The 27,760-nt window shown below is 41.4% G+C and overlaps 1 protein-coding gene across 1 annotated transcript in view; it reads right to left on the bottom strand.

Annotated features, from left to right (window-relative positions):
- UGT8 (UDP glycosyltransferase 8) overlaps window positions 1-24,495 on the bottom strand; it is a 202,502-nt gene extending 178,007 nt beyond the window's left edge. The window contains exon 1 of the mRNA XM_082248236.1: window positions 24,087-24,495. The gene's annotated coding sequence lies outside the window, so the exon portion shown is untranslated. The remainder of the gene's footprint in view (window positions 1-24,086) is intronic.
- Window positions 24,496-27,760: the final 3,265 nt, after the last annotated feature.

Genomic DNA, 27,760 nt, shown 5'->3' with positions numbered 1-27,760 from the left:
TCACTAATAGTATTAACCCCTTCCCTGCCAATGGCATTATTACAGTAATAGTGCATTTTTTTTAGCACTGATTACTGTAGTAATGTCACTGGTACCCCCAAAAGTGTCAAAAATGTCAGCGGTCCGATCTGTCTGCCGCAATGTCGCAGTCCCACAAAAAATCGCAGATCGCCGCCATTATTAGTAAAAAAAAAAAAAACAATAAAAATGACATAAATCTTTCCCGTAGTTAGTAGACGCAAAAACTTTTGCACAAACCAATGAAAATACACTTATTGTGACTTTTTTTTTACCAAAAATATGTAGCAGAAAACAAATTGGCCTAAAATGTTAAAAAAAATTTGATTTTTAAATTTTTTGGGGGGGAATGTTATATAGCAGAATGTGAAAAATACTGTTTTTTTTTTTTTTTTCAAAATTGTCGCTCTTTTTTTGTTTATACCGCTAAAAATAAAAATTGCACAGGTGATCAAATACCACCAAAAGAAAGCTCTATTTGTGGGAAAAAAAAAGACATAAATTTTATTTGGGTACAGCGTCGCACGGCTGCTCATTTGTCCCTTAAAGTAAAACAGTGCCGAATCGCAAAATAGGGCCTGGTCATTAAGCAGCAAAATCTTCCGGTCCTTAAGTGGTTAAAAGAAGTATCCATCATGTCACATACAGCTGTAGACTGAAAGAAATATGTAGGTAAACCCTATGGCAACTGTCAAATTTCAATATTCCTGGTTTAACAAATTTAGGGTTAGAAGGTAGGACAGAGATCAATACTACGGTGCAATGTGAAAAAAAAAATATATTATCAACCAGCTTTTAGTATACAGTAGTCAGAAAATTTTAAAATGTAATTTCTCAATTAATATTCAAATGTACCTTGTTTTATTTATTGCCTATACATTCGATTCGTTTATAAGCCTGAGTACTTGCAAACCTTACAAACACAAAAAGAAATTAATTTTAAGTAAAGAGTTAAGATTAAGTAAAGAGTAAAATTTGCAAAGTTTATTTATTGTCTTGCTTTTAAAGCTAAACTCCCAACCCAGTTTTATGCACTTCCAAGTACTACCTCACTGCTCCTTTTTCTGCCACAGTTACCAAAGAATACTAAGATGACATGTGTAACTTACTCCAATGATTCGGTGCTTGGGCCTGGTATCCAAACACTAGGCCCAACACTGCCATGTGAGCTCTAAACCTCCAAAATCCCGGTAATTTGTGGGAGCTGCAATGGAGCTTGAAGAAGTTTTATCTTACTGTATTAGGGATGGGTTTTGAAGAGTCTTTAAAGTGTAAAAGCCTGCATGATCAATAGATTACTAAATTATAATTTTTCAAAAAAGCTCTGTGATTTATGACAAATAAGAAAATCATAATTTATCATATGTTCTCTAGATAAAATAGTTCTTGCACCAGGAAATGCAGGTAAGTAATTTCGGCTAGACCAAGAGATGAAATCTAGAAGGAATTTGTGCTGTAGGTGACAACTCGTGACTTTTTTTATTTAATGTAAATAGAATGCCTTGCACTGCTTTTTTAATGCTTTGACAGGCTTGCTCCCAAGACCAGCCTTGTAATTAATGTTCCTCTCCTGGTAGTCTAGCAAGATTGTGTGTGGGAGAGATTGGGAGGTGAGCATGCACATATTGATGCAGCCACTTTTTGGAGTGGAATTGCATGCTCCTGACTGCACAAAAACTCACCATACAAGCAAAGTGATGGGCCATACACACTATAAGATTTTCTGAAGACTTTTTCCTTTAGATTTACCAAAACCATATAATATGAGGTCAAACCTAAACACTTTCAATTTGTATGCAATCTGGCAGGCCCTTGCACTACATAGAAAAGGTAAATCTGAAGGAAAAAGTCTTCAGAAAATCTTATAGTGTGTATGGCCCTTTAGTTGCTGCATGAAACAAATGAAAAACTTGTTTTCTATATGCCCTTTTCAAACAATACATGTGCAGTGGTATATTTAAAAGTGCAGCTCAACTGACATTATGTGAACAAGCTCTTTCAAACGAGCATCTGGGGGGCAGTAGAAACAAGTGGCTGAGCTGAAGTTTTACTACAACCTGGCCACCAACTTGAAATGTAGCAATACAACCAGACATGGCTGTACACGTGCCATTGCCACAATGCTTTGCTCCATGGCTGTGACATTTTTATCTCTAGACACTTAACCTTATGGACAGTCTTCCCAGAAGAGTTGAAGCTGTTATAGCTGCAAATGGTGAGCCAACTCAATATTGAACCCTACGGACTAAGACTAGGATGCCATTAAAGTTTACGTTCGTGTAAAGGCAGGTGCCCCAATACTTTTGGTAATATAGTGTATCTTTCTTAGAAATACGGGCATGTAGGCTTCTGCCTGTCTTTGAAAAATTCACAGGTGTGCTAGGACCCACATCTGTGCTGACAGGGGCACACAGTGGTCTGATACTTAACCCCTTTGTGCCCACAGAACACAAATATGCGGCCTTGGTTTGAATGAGTTTGTATCAGGGTGATGTCTGCAGCTAGAGGCATCATCCAGGTACCATTGTTTAGAGCCAATGGTTGGCTTTCCTGTAATGACAACTGATGCGGCTCAGCAGCTGCTCAGCTGTTATTACAAGGAGCAGGAGGGGGCATCCCCCTTCCTCCTGCCGCCTTCCCACCAGGATACCCGAGCGACCAGCCGGCACATCCAACGGCTAGCCCAAAGACCTGAACAGAGGCTGAACAGAGGTATCATTCGGCTCTGATCGGGTCTCTGATGTAAAAACCCAGAAGCAATGCCATGACATCACTTCCGGGTACTGGTGCCTTAAAGGCATCAAATTTTTTTAAAAAATTACAGCATTCAAAACAGCCAATCTTGGTGTTTTGATTGCTTTTAAGTGCAAAGGAAGGATTTGGGGTCTTTTAGACCCCAGATCTCCCTGTAAAGAGCACCTGTCACTGCCCATTACTGTCACAAGGGATGTTTACATTCCTTGTGACAGCAATAAAAGTGATCAATTTTTTTTTTTAAATGGATAGTGTCAAAATAAAAAAATAAATTAAGGAAAAAAAATTTAAAGCGCCCGTTCTTCCATGCTCGTGCGCAAAAGCGAACGCATACGCAGGTCGTGCCCGCATATGTAAACAGTGTTCAAACCACTCATGTGAGGTATCACCAGGATTTTTAGAGCGAGAGCAATAATTGTAGCACCAGACCTCCTCTGTAACTCTAAACAGGTAACTGTTAACATTTTTTAAAGCGTCACCTATGAAGATTTGTAAGTACTGAAGTTTGTCACCATGTGTGACATGTTAGGTATCTGTTTCCTCAACGTAATATTATCTTTCACATTATACAAAAAAAATTGGGCTAACTTCACTGTTTTTTTTTTTTTTTTTTTAATTTATGAAAGTGTATTTCTTCCCAAATATACAGTGTGACATAAAATATTGCAAAGATTGTCATTGTGTCCTCCAGGGTTTCTGCTAAAAAAAAATATATATATAATATTTGGGGGTTCTAAGTAATTTTCTAGCAAAAAATACCGATTTAACTTGAAAGAAACAAATGTCAGAAAAAGGCTTAGGCTTCAGGGGGTTAAGGACCACTTGTAAGGACACGTTCTAACAGATTCTATGTACCTTTTGTTTTATTAGGCAGTTCACAATCCAGTCTACATTTGTACACATAGCTTATATCATAATATGACGGACTGCTTGGCACACCGCATGGGTGCTTCCGCCAAACAGTGCCTTTTGCCCTTCAAACCCTTCCAGCAGACCGAGAGCTAATGCCACCCCTTTTACCCCAAGCATCGTACACAGACAGAATGTTGAGGTAAAAACAAATGAATGACTCTTTATTAAAACTCAGACACATACTTTATACCCCCCAGAAGGATATTCCCCTCTTGGGGGACATTAGCATGATAATGCAAACTGTAAACAGTAATATCATTAGCAAATCTAAGGAACAGCCAACGTAAACATAAACAGTAATCTAATAAAACAGTAAACTAGTTAGTTACTAGTCACCTAGACAATGCTTTAATTAATCAAGGCTCCCATACCACCTCAGACAGTCTGGCACCAGTCTACAAACAGTCTATGAGACAAAACTCTTACAATGTTCCAGCAGCATTAAAAAGTGGAATTAATTTATCTTCATAGATTTCATGAGGAAGATTGTTGATAAATATTTCTGTCCCAAGTGGAGGAGCTTCTCCAACTCAGTCTGTAGAAGGGGCCCCATATTTCCTCTGACCATTAACCTGTATTACTCCTTTCTATCCACTCCCGAAGGGAAGCATTATAGTGTTTATTCAGAGAATGAATCCAAGACTCACTTTTAGCATTCCTCACATTATTGTCCATCACTAGAGAATGATCTGCTCTCTCAATGGGATCAGAGGCTGAACTGAGCTCTTTTCCATGCTCTAAATGTGAGAAGCAGACAAAATCCCCAGTCTCCTCCATGGGCCATAATCAGTGTGGAGAAGGTTAGCCCCTAGTCCCCTCCAAAATCCCCTGTCCCAGAAGTGACTCTAGTTTTGTGGAAAAAAAATGTAGCAAAAAAATATAGCATATACAATTGCTACGGAAGCCATATTGTAATTGCATGTTACCTTTCCTTTTCAATCCTCATCATCTTTTGTTTTTTAATTCAATGCAAAATGACAACCTGGATGCATTCAGTATATAGTTGGTGTTCAGACCTTCCCCAGAAATGCCATTTCTTTTTGTGTTAACTAAGATACAAGCCAGATTTTAGGCATCCTCTGCAACAAAAATATTATTTTTACTGAGATACACCCTAGGTATAATCACTTCGCCAGAATCCTAAAAGTGCATCAGCTGCCTGTAATGAAATAATCACTCTCATTCAGAATCGGTCCTGCACAAGACATGATCTAACAAAGAGCTTTTTTTGTAGAGCAGAAACACAGGAATCTGAAACAAAGTTTGGTAAAATCCTTTCAAAGTACATACAGTAGATCACCCAGAGGGGAATGTTTTTTTTTTTTTTTTAACAAAAGTGTTGCTACTCTTTGAAGGCCAACTCTGGGCTTCCCAATACGCACCACTGAGTTCTGCCTCCTCCTCCCAGAGCCCACCCACCTGCTGTAATTTACAACTTTTCTTTTTTTAAATTAAGATTTTTTTTTCAGGCAGATGACATGACATACAGAATCTTCCTTCACTGTGGTCAGCACCACTCTTTGTACTACTTTCTGTAAGTGCAGGACTCCATGGTGAAGATCAGGGAGTGGGTCCATGATGCCCTGCAACATGCAGGATTTTCTCAGTCTCCTAGGTGAAATGAAACTGTAGGTTACTTAACCACTTCCCGCCCGCCCTATAGGCAATTGACAGCGGGAATGTGGTTGTATTATCCTGACCGGACGTCATATGACGGCGGCAGGATAATACAGCTCTGGGCGCCCCCCGGGGCGCACAGAGCGGCGATCGGTGATGCGAGGTGTCAGCCTGACACCCTGCATCTCCGATTTCGGTAAAGAGACTACTGACGTAGCACTTTACCATGTGATCAGCCGTGTCCAATCACGGCTGCTCACATAGTAAATAGGAAAAGCCGTTGATCGGCTTTCCTTAGTTCGTGCCTGACAGGCACGAGTAAAGGAGCGCCGATCGGTGGCTCCCCTGACAGGGGGGGGGGGTCGGCACTGGTAATTAGATCATTGATTACCAGTGCAGACCCCCGGGGGGGGTGCCACTAGAACCACCAGGAATGCCCACTATGACCCCAGGGATGCCCACTATGACCCCAGGGATGCCCACTAAGGCCACCAGGGATGGCAATCAGGGCTCAGGGAGCCCCCCATTGCCCTCCCCATCAGTGCTGCCCACCAGTGCCCTCCCTATCAGTGCTGCCCACAAGTGCCCATCATTGCCATTTTTCAGTGTCGCCCACCAGTGCCCATTATTGCCCACCAGTGCCGCCTATCAGTTCCCATTAGTGTCCATCAGTGCCGCCCGTCAGTGCCCATCAGTGCCGCCCATCAGTGCCCACCAGTGCCAGTGCCGCCTATCAGTGCCCGTCAGTGCCACCTATCAGTGCCTGTCAGTGCCACCTATCAGTGCCCATCAATGCCGCCTATCAGTGCCCATCAATGCCGCCTATCAGTGCCTAGCAGTGCCGCTTATCAGTGCCCACCAATGCTGCGTATCTGTGCTACCTATCAGTGCCACATATCAGTGCCTATCAGTGCCGCATATCAGTGCCGCCTATCAGTGCCGCCCCATCAGTGCCTCCTCATCAGTGCCTGTCAGTGCAGTCTCATCAGTGCTCATCAGTGCAGGAAAAAACTTATTTATTTACAAAATTGTATAACATAAACAAAAAAAACTTTTTTTTTTTTCAAACTTTTCGGTCTTTTTTTATTTGTTTAGCAAAAAGGAAAAAACCCAGAGGTGATCAAATACCACCAAAAGAAATCTCTATTTGTGGGGGGGGGGAATGACATAAATTTGGTGTAGGTACAGTGTTGCATGACCGCGCAATTGTCATTCAAAATGCAACAGCGCTAAAAGGGGAAAATTGGCCTGGGCAGGAAGGGAGGAAAGTGCCCTGTATTAAAGTGGTTAAAGAGGTTGTAAACCCCCAGAAATGTTTTTTTCTTTTTTCAACCTGCAAGAGAAACACATAAGCTCATTATGAAATACTTACCTTAGAACGAGCCCCCGCAGTGCCGTCCGCTTACCTGTATGACGGGCGACATGTCCAGTCGCCCGTCTTCCGGGATCGCGGCATCCGGACATCTGATTGGCCGGAACCGCGGTGATGTCACTCCCGCGCACGCGCGTGGGAGCCGACGGACACGGCACGGAGCTCTGAAGGAACGGCACGAGCGGCCGTTCCTACAGAGCGCATGCGCCAGTGACATCACTGGCTGCATGTAAGGTAAATATCTCCTAAACGGTACATGTTTAGGAGATATTTACAGTACCTATAGGTAAGCCTTATCATTGGCTTACCTATAGGTACAAGTTACAGAGAAGGGTTTACTTCCTCTTTAACCTGAAAAACTAAGGGCATTCATTGGTTAAAAGAAAATTGTGATGGAAAGAAGGTGCATTTTTGTTTAAAAGAAAAACCGGGAAGCTCTTTTCCTAAAATCCTTAAAACTAATTTGTTATACACGACTATTTTTCTTTTTATCGTGGTTTATTCTTTTTACTTTAGAATGATCATAACACACATTTACTTCACATCCATGAACACTGAAAAACTGCAGAAAATGTCAAAGCTTTGAGCTAGTGTGACTCAAAAGTAATGTATACTTATTTTACTTTAGCAGATGTATGGAAAAAAGAGGAAGGGTTTGAACCTCTGTCAGTTTCCTATTACTGTTAGTGGCCCCTGTCAAAGTCAGGGGTCAAGGAGAAAGGAGACAGGAAGTGACAGGAAATGTGCCCTTTTTTCAGTGACCCTCATTTTTCTCATCTCGTGTCCTGGTGTCATGGGGTGACAGTGAGAGAAATCATTCCAAGATACAGTTACAGACCACAATAAAAACCTGGTTGAAGTTCTGATCTTTCCTCCTCTATTCACAACTAAATCACCTTGTGGAATATCGTCACAACTCTGAAAATCATAATCAGCCAAGATTAGATCAAAACCAGAGAAGTCCCCCCTAACAAGGCATGCATTACATTGTTAGTTGTTTTACAGGATAAACCTTGTATTAGAATGTAAAATATTCTTCTAACTTTCCTAGTCCTTGTCTTTCTAAAAGTCAATCCATTGGCTTCAACCATCAGGGTTAGAGGGGTGGCGTATCAGAGAAGTGTATAAGAGGTAAAAGGCGTGTGTCAGGTGAACAGGTCATTCAACCAGACTTCTAGACCAGTTTTATCTTAAAGTATCAAAATTACTTTAAATATATAAATAAATAAAAATGAGTCTGTGAATATTGGTGATTTCGAATGTTAGTGCTTTTATTCTTACAAAGCAAGGACTAATTTATAATAAGGGTGGAATGGGCAGCTGCTTAGGGCCCCGGATAGGGATGCAAAAATATAAAGTTCTATAGTTCAATGCTGTTTATAGTAAATCTAGTTCAGCTTTGATTTGAGACTACTGTATTTCAGAAGAAGGTCAAAATTGACAACCTCATATTCTTTTTGGTAAAAGTATATTTAAAGATAACCAAAAGGGCACACCCAATACAAATAATGATGGCCAGTACCTTGATTTGACACAATATGTTGCCACCAAACTAGTCATTTGCAAAGAGTAATCTGCTACATTAGATGCAATGAAAAATGTAAGAAGCAAAACCCATATCGCTATAGCCATAACCCATATGAATGATTCTATTTACTTGGAGAGGACCCATGAACTTGAAACAGCCGGGGGAAAAAGTAAAATTAATCCACTCTACAAAGCCCATTTGTTGGATAGAATTGTATTAGTTAAAGCCCTTGTAAGGTTTTTATAGCTGTCTGTGTCCCTGTTGGGGTCTATTGCTATGATGTAATCATTCCAATAAATGTTTGGATGCTATTTTGAAGATTTATGGTGTGCTGGTGATATACTGTATGCTTTAAATGATGGAGTTACCGTTTTCCTGCTGGTAGTTGCTACAGCACCCGCCTATTTGCTGCCATTTCCAGGAACATGTACATGACCTGCACAGGAGATTCACCCTTTCTATTGGTCCTGGAGACCACTGTCATTGAGATTGAAAGTGATTTTTAAGTTTTTACACAAATAAAAAGGGGAGAGGCGGAAATCTACCCATAGTTTTCAGAACTGTTTACATTTTTGTTTTCGTTTTTTTTTATATAATAACCTTTTCCTTGATAAGGCCTGCTTGGAATCTTGTTCAGCAACTTCAGCACGGTACAATGTTTGTTGTATGGACATATAATTATGTGTGAAATATGTTTACACTTAATACAGCTAAATCAGTGTTACTGCAGCACTCTTGCTTGTGGCAAAATGTGTAATATATATATATATATACAAACCCAATTCCAAAAAAGTTGGGACACTGTAAAAATTGTGAGTAAAAAATAAATGGACTAATTTACAAATCTCATAAACTTATATTTTATTCACAGTATAATATAGATAACATATCAAATGTTGAAAGTGAGACATTTTGAAATGACATGCCAAATATTGGCTCATTTTGGATTTCATGAGAGCTACACATTCCAAAAAAGTTGGGACAGGTAGCAATAAGAGGCTGGAAAAGTTAAATGTACATATAAGGAACAGCTGGAGGACCAATTTGCAACTGATAAGGTCAATTGGCAACATGATTGGGTATAAAAAGAGCCTCTCGGAGTGGCAGTGTCTCTCAGAAGTCAAGATGGGCAGAGGATCACCAATTCCCCCAATGCTGCGGCGAAAAATAGTGGAGAAAAATTGCAAAGAGTTTGAAGTTGTCATCATCTACAGTGCATAATATCATCCAAGGATTCAGAGAATCTGGAACAATCTCTGTGCGTAAGGGTCAAGGCCGATAAACCATACTGGATGCCCGTGATCTTCGGGCCCTTAGACGGCACTGCATCACATACAGGAATGCTACTGTAATGGAAATCACAACATGGGCTCAGGAATACTTCCAGAAAACATTGTGGGTGAACACAATCCACCGTGTCATTCGCTGTTGCCGGCTAAAACTCTATAGGCCAAAACAGAAGCCATATCCAAACATGATCCAGAAGCGCAAGCGTTTTCTCTGGGCCAAGGCTCATTTAAAATGGACTGTGGTAAAGTGGAAAACTGTTCTGTGGTCAGACGAATCAAAATTTTAAGTTCTTTTTGGAAAACTGGGACACCATGTCATCCGGACTAAAGAGGACAAGGACAACCCAAGTTGTTATCAGCGCTCAGATCAGAAGCCTGCATCTATGATGGTATGGGGTTGCATAAGTGTGTGTGGCATGGGCAGCTTACACATCTGGAAATACACCATCAATGCTGAAAGGTATATCCAAGTTCTAGGACAAAATATGCTCCCATCCAGACGTCGTCTCTTTCAGAGAAGACCTTGCATTTTCCAACATGACAATGCCAGACCACATACTGCATCAATTACAACATCATGGCTGCGTAGAAGAAGGATCCAGGTACTGAAATGGCCAGTCTGCAGTCCAGATCTTTCACCCATAGAAAACATTTGGTGCATCAAAAAGAGGACGATGCGACAAAGAAGACCTAAGACAGTTGAGCAACTAAAAGCCTGTATTAGACAAGAATGAGACAACATTTCTATTCCTAAACTTGAGCAACTTGTCTCCTCAGTCCCCAGACATTTGCAGACTGTTCTAAAAAGAAGAGGGGATGCCACACAGTGGTAAACATGGCCTTGTCCCAACTATTTTGAGATGTGTTGATGCCATGAAATTTAAAAGCAACCTATTTTTCCCTTAAAATGATACATTTTCTCAGTTTAAACATTTGATATGTCATCTATGTTGTATTCTGAATAAAATATTGAAATTTGAAAATTCCACATCATTGCATTCGGTTTTTATTCACAATTTGTACAGTGTCCCAACCTTTTTGGAATCAGGTTTGTATATATATATATATATATATATATATATATATATATATATATATATATATATATCATCTCACAAAAGGGAGTACACCCCTCACATTTTTTTATGATATCTTTTAATATGACAACACTGAAGAAATGACACTTAGCTACAATGTAAAGTACAAAAAAGTGCCCCACATAGACACTGGTAAAAGAAGCTATAGAGCTGGCAATGATAATTTAGGCAAAGGGATGTATCTAAAAGAACAATACTTTATTGATAGATGACAGTTTACAAATACCAATGACAGATGCTTGGGCTGCACCTATATAATGATGGATATCCAATACACGAACAGAAGACAAGACATGTACACATACAAAAAACGAAAATGACAAACCGGCCCGTACCAGCTGCCGCTTGCACAGGGACGGGTACCTACGGTAAAGGCTGTATGAGGTCTACCAATAGGCAATACAGGGGGCCCTTTCTGTGCAAGCCCCTGGGAGCTCGAGCTCAAGGAAGAAGAAGGGGATGGTGGAATGGCTAGCTAAGGAAAGCCTCTATGCGTGTGAGTCAGTTTAGGGCAATGCCTATGTCTAGAAAGGTACTAAAGCCTGATGATCAAAAATGGCTGGAGCTGAAAGAAACCATCTGAAATTGATAATAGAAGACTCTCATTTAGAGGATGGTTCTGGTGATGACCAATGAAAGGAAAAATTCCATCTGTGAGGCTCATAGAATGTATACTATCTTCTGTACTAGCCCAAGTGGTGGCTGACAAATGTCCTTTTTGATTGTGAGGGGAGAATGGAGGGGGAGAAGGAAGGGAGGACAGATGACCATATGTCAATATGTAACACGATGTGCAGTGTGACCAATGCAGACGGGCAAAGAGTAAGGGCTGTGGGTGGAACTATGTCATTTTTAGTCATGTAGTATGTTACCTATCCTGGCTCCGGTGCTGGTCGTACATGTTACGTTCCTCAAATCCTCCTCTACAATGACTCCGTGTAGTCCCCTCTATGATGTTCTCCCTTGTAAGTGAATGGAAAGCTTATCCTGTGCTGCTGATTTCAAAATCCCACATGGAGAGCTTCAATGTAGCGTCCTCTTCCTTTCCGTCTTCCTATAGTTCGCCTCTTTCCAGGGAAGCAGCTGGCCAACCGAAAATTATGTCAATGCATTTTGCAAAGCTGATGCATAGCTTCGTCTGGATGTCCAGGAAGACGAAACAAAGTGGACGCTACATTGAAGCCATCCTCTAAATGGGAGTCTTCTATTATGACTGTCAGATGGTTTCTTTCAGCTCAAACCATTTTTCATCATCAGACTGTAGTACCTTTCTGGACATAGGCATTGCCCTAAACTGACTCACACCGCATAGCAGGTTTCCTTAGCTAGCCATTCCACCATCCCCTCCTTCTTCTTTGAGCTCAAGCTCCCATGGGCTTGCACAGAGAGGGACCCCTATATTGCCTATTGGTAGACCTCATACGGCCTTTGCTGTGGGTACCCGTCCCTGTGCAAGCGGCACCTGGTACTGGATGGTTTGTCATTTTAGTTTTTTGTATGTGCACATGTCTTGTTTTCTGTTTGTGTATTGGATATTCATCATTATAAATAGGTGCAGACCAAGCATCTGTCATTGGTATTTGTAAACTGTCATCTATTAATAAAGTATTGTTCCTTTAGACACACCCCTTTGCCTCAATTATCATTGCCAGCTCTATAGCTTCTTTTACCCGTGTCTATGCAGGGCACCTTTTTGTATGTATGGTTTGGCTATGTTGGCATGCATCCAATTGATGAAGGCTTTATAGGGACATGTTTCATACTGGCTCAGATTTAATTGTTTATATACAATGTAAAGTATTGAGTGTACAGCTTGTTTAACAGTGTAAATTTTCCGTCCCCTCAAAATGACTCAACACATAGCCATTAATGTCTAAACCACTGACAATAAAAGTGAGTACACTTAAAATGTCCAAATTGGGCCCAAAGTGTCAATATTTTGTGTGGCCACCATTTTTTTACAGCACTGCCCTAACCTTCTTGGGCATGGAGTTCACCAGAGCTTCACAGGTTGCCACTGGAGTCCTCTTTCACTCCTCCATGACGACATCACAGAGCTGGTGGATGTTAGAGACCTTGCGCTCCTCCACCTTCCGTTTGAGGATGCCCCACAGATGCTCAATAGGGTTTAGGTCTGGAGACATGCTTGGTCAATGGCCAGTTCATCACCATTACCCTCAGCTTCTTTAGCAAGGCAGTGGTCGACATGGAGGTGTGTTTGGGGTCGTTATCATGTGAAGGAGATTAACAGCAAAAGTTGTTCATATTATCCAAGTTAGGATTTTCTATTTAAATTAAGCAATACAGTAATGATAGTGCCTCCTGTGGTTAACTGCTTTACTTGTACTTTAGTTTTAGTGCACAGGAGCAAGGAGGTGTCGTTAGGCAGGTAGAGATAAATGCTGCCCTGGTTGGGAAGGTTATGGGTAATTATGTTTCCAGGTTTTCTTTTTGTCGGGCTTGCTAGTCCCAACCCTCTGGTTCCGTGTGATATAAAAATGGGGTCAGCAACCAGGGGGCCCTGGAGCTCAGAGATGTGCTGCTTGTCACCCTTGGATCACCAGTGTCATGTCATGCTGTGAACGAAATTCCCTCTTTAAGGGGAGATTGCTGGGACTTGCAGTTCTCCGGGAAGGAGCCTCCTATGGACTTATGCAGGTACACTGGGGCAGCCACAAGCCTGAAGTTAGGGACATAGGAAAGGACTGCAATTTATGTTGGACTGTTTCCTGTGTATGTAATCATGCTAACTTATTCAAGTAAAACTTTTGAAACTTTGCCTTTGCCTGGTCTGAAGTTCCTAAAGGGGTGTAATGCAAGTAACTGGCACACATAGTCTACAGTCTGGGTCACTAGACACATTGGGGTATGAAGATAATGGTACAAGAGTTAATACAGTGTGAAGATTCAAGTGGTTACAAAGGGTATCAAAGGTTTTGCTAACAGCTTGTTGTAAGCATGTACGTATGCTAGGTCGGATAGCTTCTAACAGGATGAGTTGTTGGCACTATATAAGGAAAGGCTTGCCAATAGACGAGATGACTCCTCTGAATGGACTTCTGTGCACAGGTTAAAACATGTTCCATTTTGTGCTCGCAAAAATTGGATACTGGCTAATGCATATGCGCATGCACATACTAGCGAGCACATGTGTACCTTTGTGCATTCTCGTGCACGCCGGCACTCGCGTGCACCTGTGGCAGATGTTGGCGAGTGCTCAGGATCAGTGCTGCTTTGTCTTCAGCATCCCGTGTATCCTGTGACCCTGTGATTCTGTATCCTGATTCCAGTTGCTGACCCGGCTTGTCTTGACCACTCTCTGAACTCTGTCTGCACCAGCTTCGGCTTGTTCCCTGACCACCGTTTCTGTCTGCTCCATTGGCTCCTGCTTTATTGATGGGTTCCAGACCCGGCTTGTTCCTGACCACGCACCTGCCTGTGCCCCCTATTCCCAATCCATCCTGTCTGTGTATGACCTGGCCTGCCTGACTGCTACTCTGCCTGCTGTCACCAATATCAGCGGCCCACCTGCTCACCTGCTTATTGGAGCCACCCGATGACTTCTCCTGCCCAGCGTGGACATCTGCCCTACTGCTAGCAAGACTTAAAGGTACTCTGTACTCTTGCGTCTCCTGTATACACTATCAGGAGCCCCGAGTCAGAGGTGTAAGAGAGGCCTTCCTCCTCATATCAGACTCTGCTACCAGGTAGGTGATACACACTCTACGTGAGCAGACATGTCTCCCAAAATGTAAGTTAGGGGTCTGATCTGTCCGCCGCAATTTCGCAGTCCCAATAAAAATCACTGATCGCCGCCATTACTAATAAAAGAAATAAATAAGTAAAAAGTCCATAAATCTATCCCGTATATTGTAAACGCTATTTTGCGCACACCAATTATATATGCTTTTTGGGATTTTTTTTTCACCAAAAATATGTAGCAGAATACAAATTGGCCAAAACTGATAAAATAATTAGATTTTTTCAGTTTTTTTTATTGGGAATGTTTTATAGCAGAAAGTAAAAAATATTGTGGGTTTTTTTTCAAAATTGTCACTCTTTTTTTGTTTATAGCGCAAAATCTAAAAACCGAAAGCTCTATTTGTAAGAAAAAAAGGACATCAATTGTATTTGGGTACCACGTCGCATGTCCATGCAATTGTCAGTTAAAGCAACGCAGTGCCGAATCGCAAAAAATTGCCTGGTCATTAAGGGGGTAAAACCTTCCAGGGCTGAAGTGCTTAATATTATTATCCATTGCAGATCGCAACTGAAATGCTTTTGTTAATCTTTCAGGAAGGTCCCAATAAAGTTGGGAAGGGGGATTGGGGGTAAAGAGGATTTGCGCTGTGGAGATTTAGAGAGGGATAATTGGGTCTGGGAGGATTTGTACTGGAATGGGGGGTTGTGCTGGAAGGGAGGATTTGAGGGGTGGAAGAGGATTTATTCTGAGAGGGGTATTGGGGGAAGGAGGATTTGAGCTGGGCGGGGGAATTGAGGGGTGTGGGGGATAAGTGCTAGGATAGGGAAGAAGGGGGAATTGTGCTGGGACTGGGGAGAAGGACTTGTCCTGAGGAAGGGGAAACCAGATTTCTGTTGGGAGGAGGTTTTGTTCAGGGAAGGGGAGAAAGGAAGCATACAAATTAATGCTGGAATTTTTTTTTTTGAAGGGGAGTGGGGATTTTTGCTGAAAGGAGGAAGTTGGGGTGATTCTGTACCCTCCTTACCGATATACTGTGCATTACACAATTCTGCTCCCTGCATTCTGTGCATTATAGTCTCCTGAATTGTGCTCTCTGTTGCTGGTTGCTATGCATACCTTAGCTTTTTTTAAAAAGGTCTTCTTTAAGGTAGGCTCAGATAAAGTGTTAGCTCTTTGTATATTTTTATTGTGCGCAAAACCATATGCAATGGAAGCTTTTCATCCTTTTTTTTGTTTTGTTTCTGTTTTGTTTTTTTGTGATGATTGTGCTGGGGTTTATACGTGTTTGTAAAACTCTTGCTTGTGGTATAGCAGTGAAAGTTTATTTTATGGGTTCAAGGAAGCCAGGCTTTTGTTTAACCATGCCCCTTAAGCTACTCACTCCGCGGGTCACTTCCTCCCTCAAGTGTCCCTCATTCTAAAGTTAAAAAGTTGGGAGGTGTGCATTCCCTAAAGCTGCGCCCTCACTTCTACCGGGCACAGCATAGAAGTTTTAGTTTGCCTTACCTGCCAGTTCCCCTGTAGCCAGTGAGGGGAAGAGGGAATGCATAACTCCTACCCCTCACTACACACTGCCCTTTAGTGCCAGTTCAGTACAGCTCAAATTTTCAATCCTGTGCGCTGTCCTTCACGCTTTGCTCTATCACATTATGAGCGCAACATGAGGGAGGTACCAGCGAGGCATGAAGACAGTGGTGGTGGAGGGTTGCATTGTGGAGGAGAGGGGGGGAAGTACCAAAATGTACCTTCGCCTGTGTAGGTAAAAATCCTTGCACAGGCCCTGGTCAGCAATAGAACTGTTCAAATAACTGATTTGAAAAAAAGATTCCTGCACTATTTTTGCGATTTCAGGTACGATTTGCATAGGCATCAGTGCATGAAGTGGCACAGATCTCAAGCCAAGGAGCACCTGAAATCGCGCTGACCTGCTACTTTGAAATCATAGCACGATTTCAGAATAGCATCAATGGGAACCAGGGCTTATAAGTAGAGCCTTGAGAACACTTATTGCAGTAGAGTAACAAATGTGTCAGAGAATGCTTGGAATGACCAGAAAGCCGGTCAGTATCAGACCAAATGAACAAATGGCAACAAATGTATCACAATGGCTTGGCACCTCGTGTCCTGCATGTATCTGCATCAAGTAAAGCCACATGTTTGTGAAAATTGGTTCACTCAGTCCAAGCAGTACCAGCTGATTTGAGATTATTAGCTTTATTAAAAAATAACATGTGACCCCCTCATGTGTTTGGTGCAGTCACCACCAGGGGTATCTCATTTACCTATTGTGGTGATGCCCAAAGCTCCATAGGTATTGGAGAGAAGTGCTAGGCACCCTTAACCAGGTGTTCCACACTACTGTTCCACTAGATCCAATTTACTGTATACTGGGTGCTCTGGAGGATGTTGTTCCAGAAGAACTGGCTCGTGTAGCATTCTCTGGGGCTCTGTTTCAAGCTCGTAAGCTTCTTCTCCTGGGTTGGAAATCCTCCATACCACCCTCAGTGGCCTCTTGGATTTCACATATGGGTAACACTTTGATTATGGAAAGGTATATCTATCAGCATAGAGGCAGCCTGAAAAGATTTGAAAAATTGTGGTCGCCCTGGCTGGACACGCCTGGGCTGAGTCCCAGGAAACTTGTAATGTCCAGACTACTGCAATAGCTTTGGGATGGGTGGGACATGTAACATTTTTGCTGTGTGGGCAATGCATCGTTCATCTCCTTCTGTATTGTTGGTGGGTGGGTGTGGGATGTGAGACCTGTGATATTGGGATCAGGATGTTCTGACAGATGATGGGGACAATAGGATGACTGTAATATGTAATGTTTGATGTAGGCTACTGCCATGTCTGTACATTGGAAAGTGTGTTTGTTTTTCTATGTTTGATAAAAACTTTTCTGATTTAAAAAAAAAATAATAACATGTGAATTAATAAAGCATTTAGACATGCTGGGGTTGATTTACTAAAGGCAAACGGACTGTTCATTTGGCAATGGAAGTTGCACTTCCCAAAGTTAGTAAATCAGGTGAAGCACTGCTGGCTTCTATCATCCAATCATATGTAAGCAAGAATGTTGTTTTTTCTATTTTCCTTGCATGTAATTGGGTATTCTTTGCAAATTGAAATGTTACCACATTGACTAAGCTCTGGGCAAAATTCCCTTGCAAAGTGAACAGGCTAATTGCCTTTAGTAAATCAAACCCTTTTACCGAAAAAAGGCAAAACAAATGTATTGAAGATAAGCAAGAGGTTACAGTACAAAATATTGAAAAATACAAAATGCAAATACAAAATTACATACAACCAAACCAAACAAAATGGAACAACTCTTTGGTGACATTAGAAGTATGAAATAAATCATAAGACAATAACAAGGATCAGCATATACAGTATGGCCCTATGGCTAAATAAACACACCCTAAATAAGAGAGACATTCCCTCCCCATTCCATTGAGAGTACACAGTATGAACATACACATGTATCTGTACTTATTACATTAGAAGTCAAATACACAACCCTTGTATAGGGCGAGACTAAACCTTCAGGTCTTTAAGAACAGGTGCCTACAATTTGCATTTAACGATCCCAAATTTTGTTATATTTGGTTGGGCAACCTCTATTACATCAACCCCCTTACACACCCAGCCATTCATATGTTCATCCATCCTCAATCTGATGAGATCTTAGCTATGTGGCCTCTCAGCACTACACAGCTGCCTTTCAAGGCTTTCCCCTGCATGCAGCAATCTCTATTCCATTCTATGGAGAGTTCTTCTTATCAGCCAGCATGCCAGGTCCAATACAATAACTATCAGCACAAGTGGAGTGTCTCACCCAGGGGTCTCAAACTGGTGGCCCTCCAGCTGTTGCAGAACTACAATTCCCATGAGGCACTGCAAGGCTGACAGTTACAAGCATGACTCACATAGGCAGAGGCATGATGGGACTTGTAGTTCCGTAACAGCTGGAGGGCCTCCAGCTTGAGACCCCTGGTCTAACCCCAAGGTTCCTCTGACTCTAAGGTCTGATTCCCACTATTGCTCTGTAATAATGCACATGGTACCGCACAGGGTAAAGCATTCTGTGTGTTGATCCACTGCAATGCCATTCAAAACTGTCATTGACATCCCAAAGCATTGCCAACAAACCTGCGCTGCAGTGCCCCACTACTCATTGTAACTCACTTCAATGAATGTTGTGCACTTAACTAGCAAGAATGCTGCATACTCTATTTTGGGGCTGTTGTGATGTGCTAGGAAGCCCATTCAAATGGGCTACCCTAATGCAAAATATGTTAACTCCCATGCAACTCCCAACAGACTGTCCTGGTGTGACTACTAGACCATAATCCTCCCTGTAAACATAATGCTTTCACTAACCCCAACATAAACTGTGTCCCTTGTTTTAATACTCCTATTCTGGGATGCACTGTACCACAAGATACTGTGGTTGATTTACTAAAGACAAATAGGCTGTTCACTTTACCAGGGAAGTTGCACTTTTGCAGAGATTTTTCCCCAGAATTCAGTGAATGGCTGTAGATTAAACCGTGACTGCACAGGAAGAGGGCAAACACAGAGGTGGGCCTGCTACAATTTTGCATGTTTGCACATTATGGAAAACGTGGGCTACCTTGGGCAACCTACAGTTCTACTTCAACTCTAGACAGCGGGATCATCAGTTCCTTCGCTTGCTCCAAACGTATATATCATGATAGTCTCCTGCACCTGCCAATACACTTTGGAAAAATAAGTAGGAACATTGTGGAAATGGGTGAGTCTTTTTCTGCAACACTTTCCTATTTTTCTAGGAAAATATCCCTTACATTGGTGGCCAGTGGGAAGAATGCTCCTTACATTAATGGTCAGCGGGAGGAATGCCACCCTTACATTGTTGGTCAGTGCGAAGAATGCTCCTTACATTGTTGGCCAGTGCGAAGAATGCTCCTTACATTGATGGTCAGTGGGAAGAATGCTCCTTACATTGGTTGTCAGTGGGAAGAATGCTCCTTACATTGTTGGCCAGTGGGAAGAATGCTCCTTACATTGGTGGTCAGTGGGAAGAATGCTCCTTACATTGGTTGTCAGTGGGAAGAATGCTCCTTACATTGGTGGTCAGTGGAAAGAATGCTCCTTACATTGTTGGCCAGTGGGAAGAATGCTCCTTACATTGGTGGCCAGTGGGAAGAATGCTCCTTACATTGGTGGTCAGTGAGAAGAATGCTCCTTACATTGGTGGTCAGTGGGAAGAATGCCAACTTTACATTGGTGGCCAGTAGGAAGAATGCTCCTTACATTGGTGGCCAGTGGGAAGAATGCTCCTTACATTGGTGGTCAGTGGGAAGAATGCTCCTTACATTGGTGGCCAGTGGGAGGAATGGCTACCTTACTATGAGGTCAGGGAGAACAATCCCTCCATTACATAGGTGGCAAATTGGAAGAATGCTCCTTACAATGCTGGTCGTGGTCAGTGGAAAGATTACCTCTCTTACATTGCTGGCCAGTGGGAAGATTGCCTCCCTTACATTGCTGGTCAGTGGAATGATTACCTCTCTTACATTGGTGGCCAGTGGGAAGATTGCCTCCCTTACATTGGTGGTCAGTGGGAGTAATGCTTCCTGTACATTGGAGCCAATAGGAAGAATGCTTCTTACATTGGTGGTCACTGGTTAGAATACCTTTCTTACAGCGATGGTCAGACTGCCAACCGTACAGACAGCTAAAAAGTTTATAAGTATCTTGCCAATGGCACCATAACTATGCAGGCACCATCAGGTGGTAGGATGATCAGTCACTACATAAGGAACCCCTATCAGTCTCTGGAGGGACTCTAGGGTTCCATGGAGCCCTGGTTAAGAATGGCTGCTATACAGTTCCCTACATATTTTTTTTTTTTTTTTGCATTTAACACTAATAACAGCCTGGCAAAATATCTTAATAAGATTTACAAGTCAAAATACATTGATGGGGATTTCCTGTTTGCCATTCTGGTAATGTTCTCACGAAGATGTTCTGTTGTTATACAAACATATCTCATAAGCATACAGTCATTTTTTTATGAATCAATATTTTTTCTTTAAAAGCACTATTTTATCTTCAGGTTAAACAGCTCAGTTTCTGCTCTTCTGAGTAGACACCTGCTACAACCTTACAATGAAAGCAGTATTAAACCGAAAGACAACCAATTTATTCTGCAGCTTACTAATTCTTAGATGTTTCTCTTTTAGGCTTTTCCCTCTATTTTCACTTGTTAAAAAGGTGATCCTGCCTGCAAGTCTGTTTTGTTCAACTTCCTTTAACAGACCGAGCTGCCCAGGAAAAAAGTGTCAGTTAGAGGGTTGAGCCAAGCCATTTAACACTGACAGGGGTGCTTACATTGTTCAGCTGGTATTCATTTATGTAAAACCTTTGTCCCAAAAGTAAAAAAAAAAAACAAAAAAAAAAACGGGTTCTATTACGGCTTAAAAAGTGTTAGCTGTAGTTTGGCAATAATTATTATTTTTTTTTTTTCACAATAAAAGTTTATTGCATAAAGGAAAACTACAAATTAAATCATATGTAAATCATGTCTACCTAATCTGCTAGTGCAACTAAAGCTCCCCAAGTTGATAATGCTGCTGTCCAAATGTGTTTCTGTTGCTACTCCATCCAGAGTGGAGACACCGTAAGACAGGAAGTGTGTAACTGACCGGTCACCAGGTAAAAATAAAAGAAAGTTAAAGCTGGCCATATATTATACAATTTTCTTGTTCAATTTCCTTTAGATGTATCTTCATCTGGAATATGCAGTTCGGTTTTGGGCACCAGTTCTCAAAAAAGGATATCAGGGAACTGGAGAAAGTGCAGAGAAGGGCAACCAAACTGATAAGAGGAATGGAGGAGCTCAGCTATGAGAAAAGATTAGAGGAGCTAAATTTATTTTCTCTTGAGAAGAGGAGATTAATGAGGGATATGATCAACATGTATAAATACATAAGGGGTCCATATAGTGAACTTGGTGTTGAGTTACTCACTTTAAGGTCATCACAGAGGACAAGGGGGCACTCTTTACATCTGGAGGAAAAGAGATTTCATCTTCAAATACAGAAAGGTTTCTTCACAGTAAGAGCTGTAATGTGGAATAGACTTCCTCTAGAGGTGCTTCTGGCCAGCTCAGTAGATTGCTTTAAAAAAGGCCTGGATTCTTTCCTAAATATACATAATATATTGGATACTAATAATTTATAGGTAAAGTTGATCCAGGGAATATCCGATTGCCTCTCGGGGGATCTGGATGGAATTTTTTCCCCTGCTGTGCAAATTTTATCATGCTTTCCTCTGGATTGACGGTGCGTAAAGTATTGTGTAAATGGGACTGTACAAAAAAATGTTTGTTTTGTTTTTCCCTGTTTACTGGTTGAACTAGATTGACTTTGTGTATTTTTTCAATCACACTAACTACTGTATGTAAACATGTAACTATGTAGGTTAAGGGCCTGGCTGACTGCGTAGAAATTGAAAGTGTTTAGGTCTGACCTCATATTATATGGTTTTGGTAAATCGGAGCCCTGGTTCACACTCTTGCGGTGCGGGAACCAGCGCAATTCTAGTGCGGGTTCCCGCATCGCATCTCCCTAACAGGCAGTTCACACTGCCCTCTGCGAACCGTTGCGGGAATCAATACAAAGTTCATGACATCCCCAAATCAGTTCGCAGATCGCAGTGTGAACTGTGAATTCGGACAGGAATCGGATCACGTGGGTGTGAACAAACATGTGATCCGATTCCACTGCGGGGAAGAAAAAGGCTCCTGCAGCATTTTTGTGCGAATGGGATGCGAGTTCAGCCGTACAAACTATATGGCTGAATTTGCATCGCACAGACATTGCATGCGATCTGCACGGCAGTGCGGTGTGAATCATATGCGATGTCTGTGTTCGCAATAGTGTGAACTCAGGCTAAAGGAAAATTGTACAAGAAAATTGTATAATGTGTTGCCAGCCTTAAAAAGAAAACAAACGCAGCCGCCACATTTAAAGATTGGTAAACTTCAACATATGACATTTTTGTTTTTGGGCTTTTTACAGCTTTAACGTCAATTAGAATGCCATACAAACTGTATGGCTGAATTCGCATTGCACAGAATCGCATGTGATATGCGCAGCAATGCGGTGTGAATCATATGTGATGTCTGTGTTCGCAATAATGTGAACCCAGTCTAAAGGAAAATTGTACAAGAAAATTGTATAATGTGTTGCCAGCCTAAAAAAGAAAACAAACGCAGCCACCACATTTAAAGATTGGTAAACTACAACACATGACGATTTTATTTTTGGGCTTTTTACCGCTTTAACATCAATTAGAATCCCATACAAACTGTATGGCTGAATTCACATTGAACAGACATCGCATGTGATCTGCACAGCAATGCGGTGTGAATCACATGCGATGTCTGTGTTCCCAATAGTGTGACCCCAGGCTAAAGGAAAATTGTATAATGTGTTGCCAGCCTAAAAAGAAAACAAACGCAGCCGCCACATTTACAGCCCATTCACACTGCCGTGACAGGATTTTGTGGGGCGACCAGTGAAGCGTGCACCGCGACCTCGGCGCGACTTGCACGGACTTCATATAATTGAAGTCAATGCAAGTCGCCTCCAGGTCGCCCCAAAGTAGTACAGGACCCTTTTTCTAAGTCGGAGCGACTTGTGTCGCTCCTAATAGAAGGGGTCCTGTACTATTCAATGGCGAGCGACCGACCGCGACTTGTCAGGCGACCAAGTTGCCTGACAAGTCGCGCTAGTGTGAATGGACCCTTAAAGATTGGTAAACTACAACATATGAGATTTTTGTTTTTGAGCTTTTAACCGCTTTAACGTCAATTAGAATGCAATGCTATAATAACGATGGTAAAGTATTGCATACAAAGGCATACAAAAAAAAAAAAAACAACGCTGTGATGTGCATACTGAATCAACTGAACATAGTTTTTGAACTTAAAAAAAAAAGAGTGTAAAAATGAGCAACTAATACATGGTATTATAAAAGTCACATGAATTACCTTTTTATTATCTCTGTGTACATATCGTTTCTTTATTTTGCAAATGATCAGTCTTACTATTTACTGTTCTGTTCTATTTTTACACTGCTAAAGGCTTTGTTGAACGTTGTACTCATTTTTATGATGTTCTGAACTGACTGCCTTCACCCTACATAGTCTACCTCTGTGTTATTCCATTCTTATGACATCACTGTAAACTGGGTACAGCAAAATGTTTCTCTATAAATACGTAACACATGCTTAGCGTTTTCTGACTATCCTGGCAAACCTTTCGATTTCTCCTTAATAAATCAGCAATGCACGGTGTGCGATATTCCCCAGTAGCCAAACAGATTGAATCCTGGAGCGCTGTGATTCCAGGAAAGCCAAGTTGCTGTGGGATACTGCACTTTGTACACTGGAGATTACCTTTACACGGTGGTGTTAAACATTTACTTGTATAATTGCATGTGCCAATAGCTATAGGCATAACCTGGGGAAAATTGCTCCCATTTTATTACATATTTGAACTCGTAGAATCAGCAGATCAGGTGACTTTGTTTTACAAGTCGTACTGTAATTACGGATAAAAGCTCGTCAACAGCCGTCATGTCAGAATTCTACTATATGATTTCACAAAGTCATAGAAGTATAGTTCATAATCAACGTGATCATGCTTAAACCTAACGCATCACATAGCAGGATAGTCTTATAAAAGTAGCATAGAAACTTTGCACAAGCGTAGTATACCCAAAAAACGTATTTTCTTACCTGATCTTTTGTGATGACGGTACCTTTACTGGGATAACTAATTCTCCAAATGTCAAGCAGCTGAATTAGTGGAGGCAGGAATGTAGCAAGGTCATAGAGTGTCCTTTTTCATATAGGCTTGTCCGCTGATGAATGTATAAGGTGTCAGGTGCAGCCTATTCTACAGCAGTGTAGGATTATGTAGCTTCCAGCCAGAAGACAAGGACTGTCCCCCCCTAACCCTAAAAAAATGGTGACACAGCTGGATGTCCTCTCTGTAGACTTTTTTTTTGTTGTTGTCACCCTAATCTGCCCCCTATGTAATAGTGTCTGCGGCAGTCCAGGCACTGTGTGTGATAATAGTATTGGATGTCTACCCAACCCTCTGACTTTTTTTTTTTCCTCTCCCTGCTGTTACGCTGGTGTGCCCTTTATAAGTTCAGTCTATTTCCCAGCTGTAACCCCGCCTCTCCCCAGTTCTCTTCTCTCTGTATATCTATCCTGAGACTGACACCATCAGGATGGAGAACACTGCTGACATTCAGCAATCAACCTGTTACAGTGCAGGTTCTGTGCAAGAGGCAGGAGCGCAGTTCAATGTGAAAAAACATTGCTCGGCTTTTTATTGTGGGAGAACGGATCAGTTTAGGATACAGCTTTAATAAATATGCAAATCCCACCACATTTCAGGGGGATCTACGCAGGGAAAAAAACATGCAACAGTCCACAATTTCTCATAGATCCCAAAAGTTAGGACTCTTTTACATCACTCTGCGTTGTTCTGTGTGCATTTACATGCCTTTTCAGTATGTTTACATGCGTTTTCAGTGCGTTTCTTATTTATTTTTATTATTTATTTGAATGTTTGCAGTGCGTTTTTTTTATTTTATTATTATTTGTATTATTATATTTATTTGAAAGTATTTTTCTTTTTTGCTTCATTGCATTTATATGTGTTTGCTTGCATTGGTGGTGTATTTACATGTATTCATGTAGATTTGCAGAGCATTTACATGGATTTTCAATGTGTTTACATGCATTTTCAGGGCATGGAAAATGGAAAATGCAGCATGATGTACTTTTTTTTAGGCCCCCATTCACACAGGCATATTCCTATTTTCTGCATTGAATTCAGGTTCTTGTGTGTTTACATGCAGTTACAATGTATTCTGGTATGTTTTTTGTTATTTTTTAAATGTATTTGAATTTATATATTTTTTCTACTAAGTTGCATTTACATGGGTTTGCGTACATTTTCAGTGCGTTTATATGTATTTATGTGGATTTGCAGTGCAATAACATGTATTTATGTGGATTTGCAGAGCATTTACATGCATTCACATGGATTTGCGGTGTGTTTACATGTATTTATGTGGATTTGCAGTGCATTTACATGCATTCACATGGATTTGTGGTGTGTTTACATGTATTTATGTGGATTTGCAGTGCATTTACATGCATTCACATGGATTTGCGGTGTGTTTACATGTATTTATGTGGATTTGCAGTGTATTTACATGCATTCACATGGATTTGCGGTGTGTTTACATGTATTTATGTGGATTTGCAGCACACTTACATGCATTCATATGGATTTGTGCTGTGTTTACATATATTCATGTGGATTTGCAGAGCATTTACATGCATTCACATGGATTTGCGGTGTGTTTACATGTATTTATGTGGATTTGCAGTGGACTTTCATGCATTCATATGGATTTGCGATATGTTTACATATATTCATGTGCATTTGCAGCGCATTTACATGCATTCACATGGATTTGCGCTGTGTTTTCATGTATTTATGTGGATTTGCAGCGCACTTACATGCATTCACATGGATTTGCAGTGTGTTTATATATACATTCATGTGGATTTGCAGCGCATTTACATGCATTTACATGGATTTGCAGTGTGTTTACATGTATTTGTGTGGATTTGCAGTGCATTTACATGTATTCATATGGATTTGCGCTGTGTTTACATGTATTCATGTGGATTTGCAGCACATTTACATGCATTCACATAGATTTGCAATGTGTTTACATACATTTGCAGGGAATTCCAGTAAGGAAAATGCAGCATGCTGTACTTCTCTTAGGCCTCATTCACGCATTCCGGTGGGAAAAATGGAGCATGCTGTACTTTTTTTGCACGGAATCATTTTATTGTGCTGCTTCTGCTTCACTGTCCAATCAATGGTTGGGCCAGCCTATTAGGGCCTGGGCTCAGAGGAAATGGGTGATGATGCTGGCTGTCGTTCAACTCAGAAGACTGAGAACAGGTTGTTGGGACAAGGAAGTACTGTGGGGGCAGCTCCAGTTTGAAGTTAAGCAGTGCAGCAAAATAATCTTTTTAATTTAATGGACGTTATTTAACAGGTTTTTTTTTTTTTTTTCCTAGTTCTGCTTTACAGATGAACTGCAGCCAGATATACAAAACAAATTAATGCAGCCCTGTATTTATTAAATGCAGGCAGTGTAAAAACCAGAATATGATTTTTTTGTCAGCCTGTCACAGTTTATGTATAGCAGAGCTGAGTGTATGAGAAGCAGAAGCAGCACCAAAAGCTAATAAGTTCATGTACTGAAAAGGGATATGCTGATAGCAGGAGAAAGTAGAGTGACAGAAAGATGGGGGTTATCACTGTCCTTCTTCAGTTTCACAGTCCACTTACAGGTTTTTAGGGTGGGTACATGACAGCCTTGCTTTGGAGGAAGTAACAACCTCAGCAACCTTGAAGGCCATGTTGTGGAGCAAAAGAAGTACTGCAGGGGACAGTTCAGGATTGAAGGTTAGTATTGCAGCAACCATTGTCTTTTTTTTAATTGTTATCTGTTATTGGGCTATTCATTTTTATTATCATTTTACCTGGAGTTCTAAAATCTAAAACTACTCTGTCCAGAAGGTGACAGTGCTGCCATTTTTACACTGAAGAATAAACAGTGTTATCACTCTGTTACAGGAAGTAGAAAATCTATGTATCTTTGGCCAGGCCTAACTGGCAATAAACCTATGTTTCAGTAGAAGCTCAGAAAAACAAAAGCCATATACTGCAGCTGTAGCACCCTCCAGTGTGCTACTAGTGTTAGTGCGAGCAAATTATATGTTTATATGTTATAGTTAATGGTTAGTTTGTGAGTCTGAAATTGGGTCAGGGTTGACTGCAGGTCAGGCTGGATGACTCACAGATTTAGGTCTCTGGTACCTCCCCCTGGATCTAGAAATTTGGAGAAACTTCAAGAAATTAGTGGGCGGAGGCCATGAGGGACGGAGCTGCATAGTTAAGGGACCAAGGTTTGCGTTCTGGCTGCGTTCCAAGGAACCGGAAGTGACGTAGGGCGTAGCATGGGACCATCAGGGATCACCTGATGATGTCATACGCTGGGTAACGAAGCGCGTTGGGTCCCATGCTACACCCTACGTCACTTCCGGTTCCTTGGAATGCAGCCGGAACGCAAACCAGCTGCGGCGCTACTGAATGCTGTTCCGTGATAACCTGAATGTAAGTGGCTACATTTTTGATTAAAATATGGTACATACATACTACACCATGAAGCTCCTCTATTTCTTTATGGCTTGATCATATATTGCTTGACTGAAGCACCTAGCGGAAGCCACACCAGCCCTTCTTACATAGTGGAGAAACTCCTGAGTTTATCAAGAGAGCGGGGAGACGAGAGTCTGGCTGAATA

Source organism: Pelophylax lessonae, assembly GCF_965119305.1.
Source record: "Pelophylax lessonae genome assembly, chromosome: 1".
NCBI classification, from domain to species: domain Eukaryota; kingdom Metazoa; phylum Chordata; class Amphibia; order Anura; family Ranidae; genus Pelophylax; species Pelophylax lessonae.
Note: the sequence above shows the minus strand (reverse complement) of the source record. Positions and strands in the feature narration are given on the sequence as shown.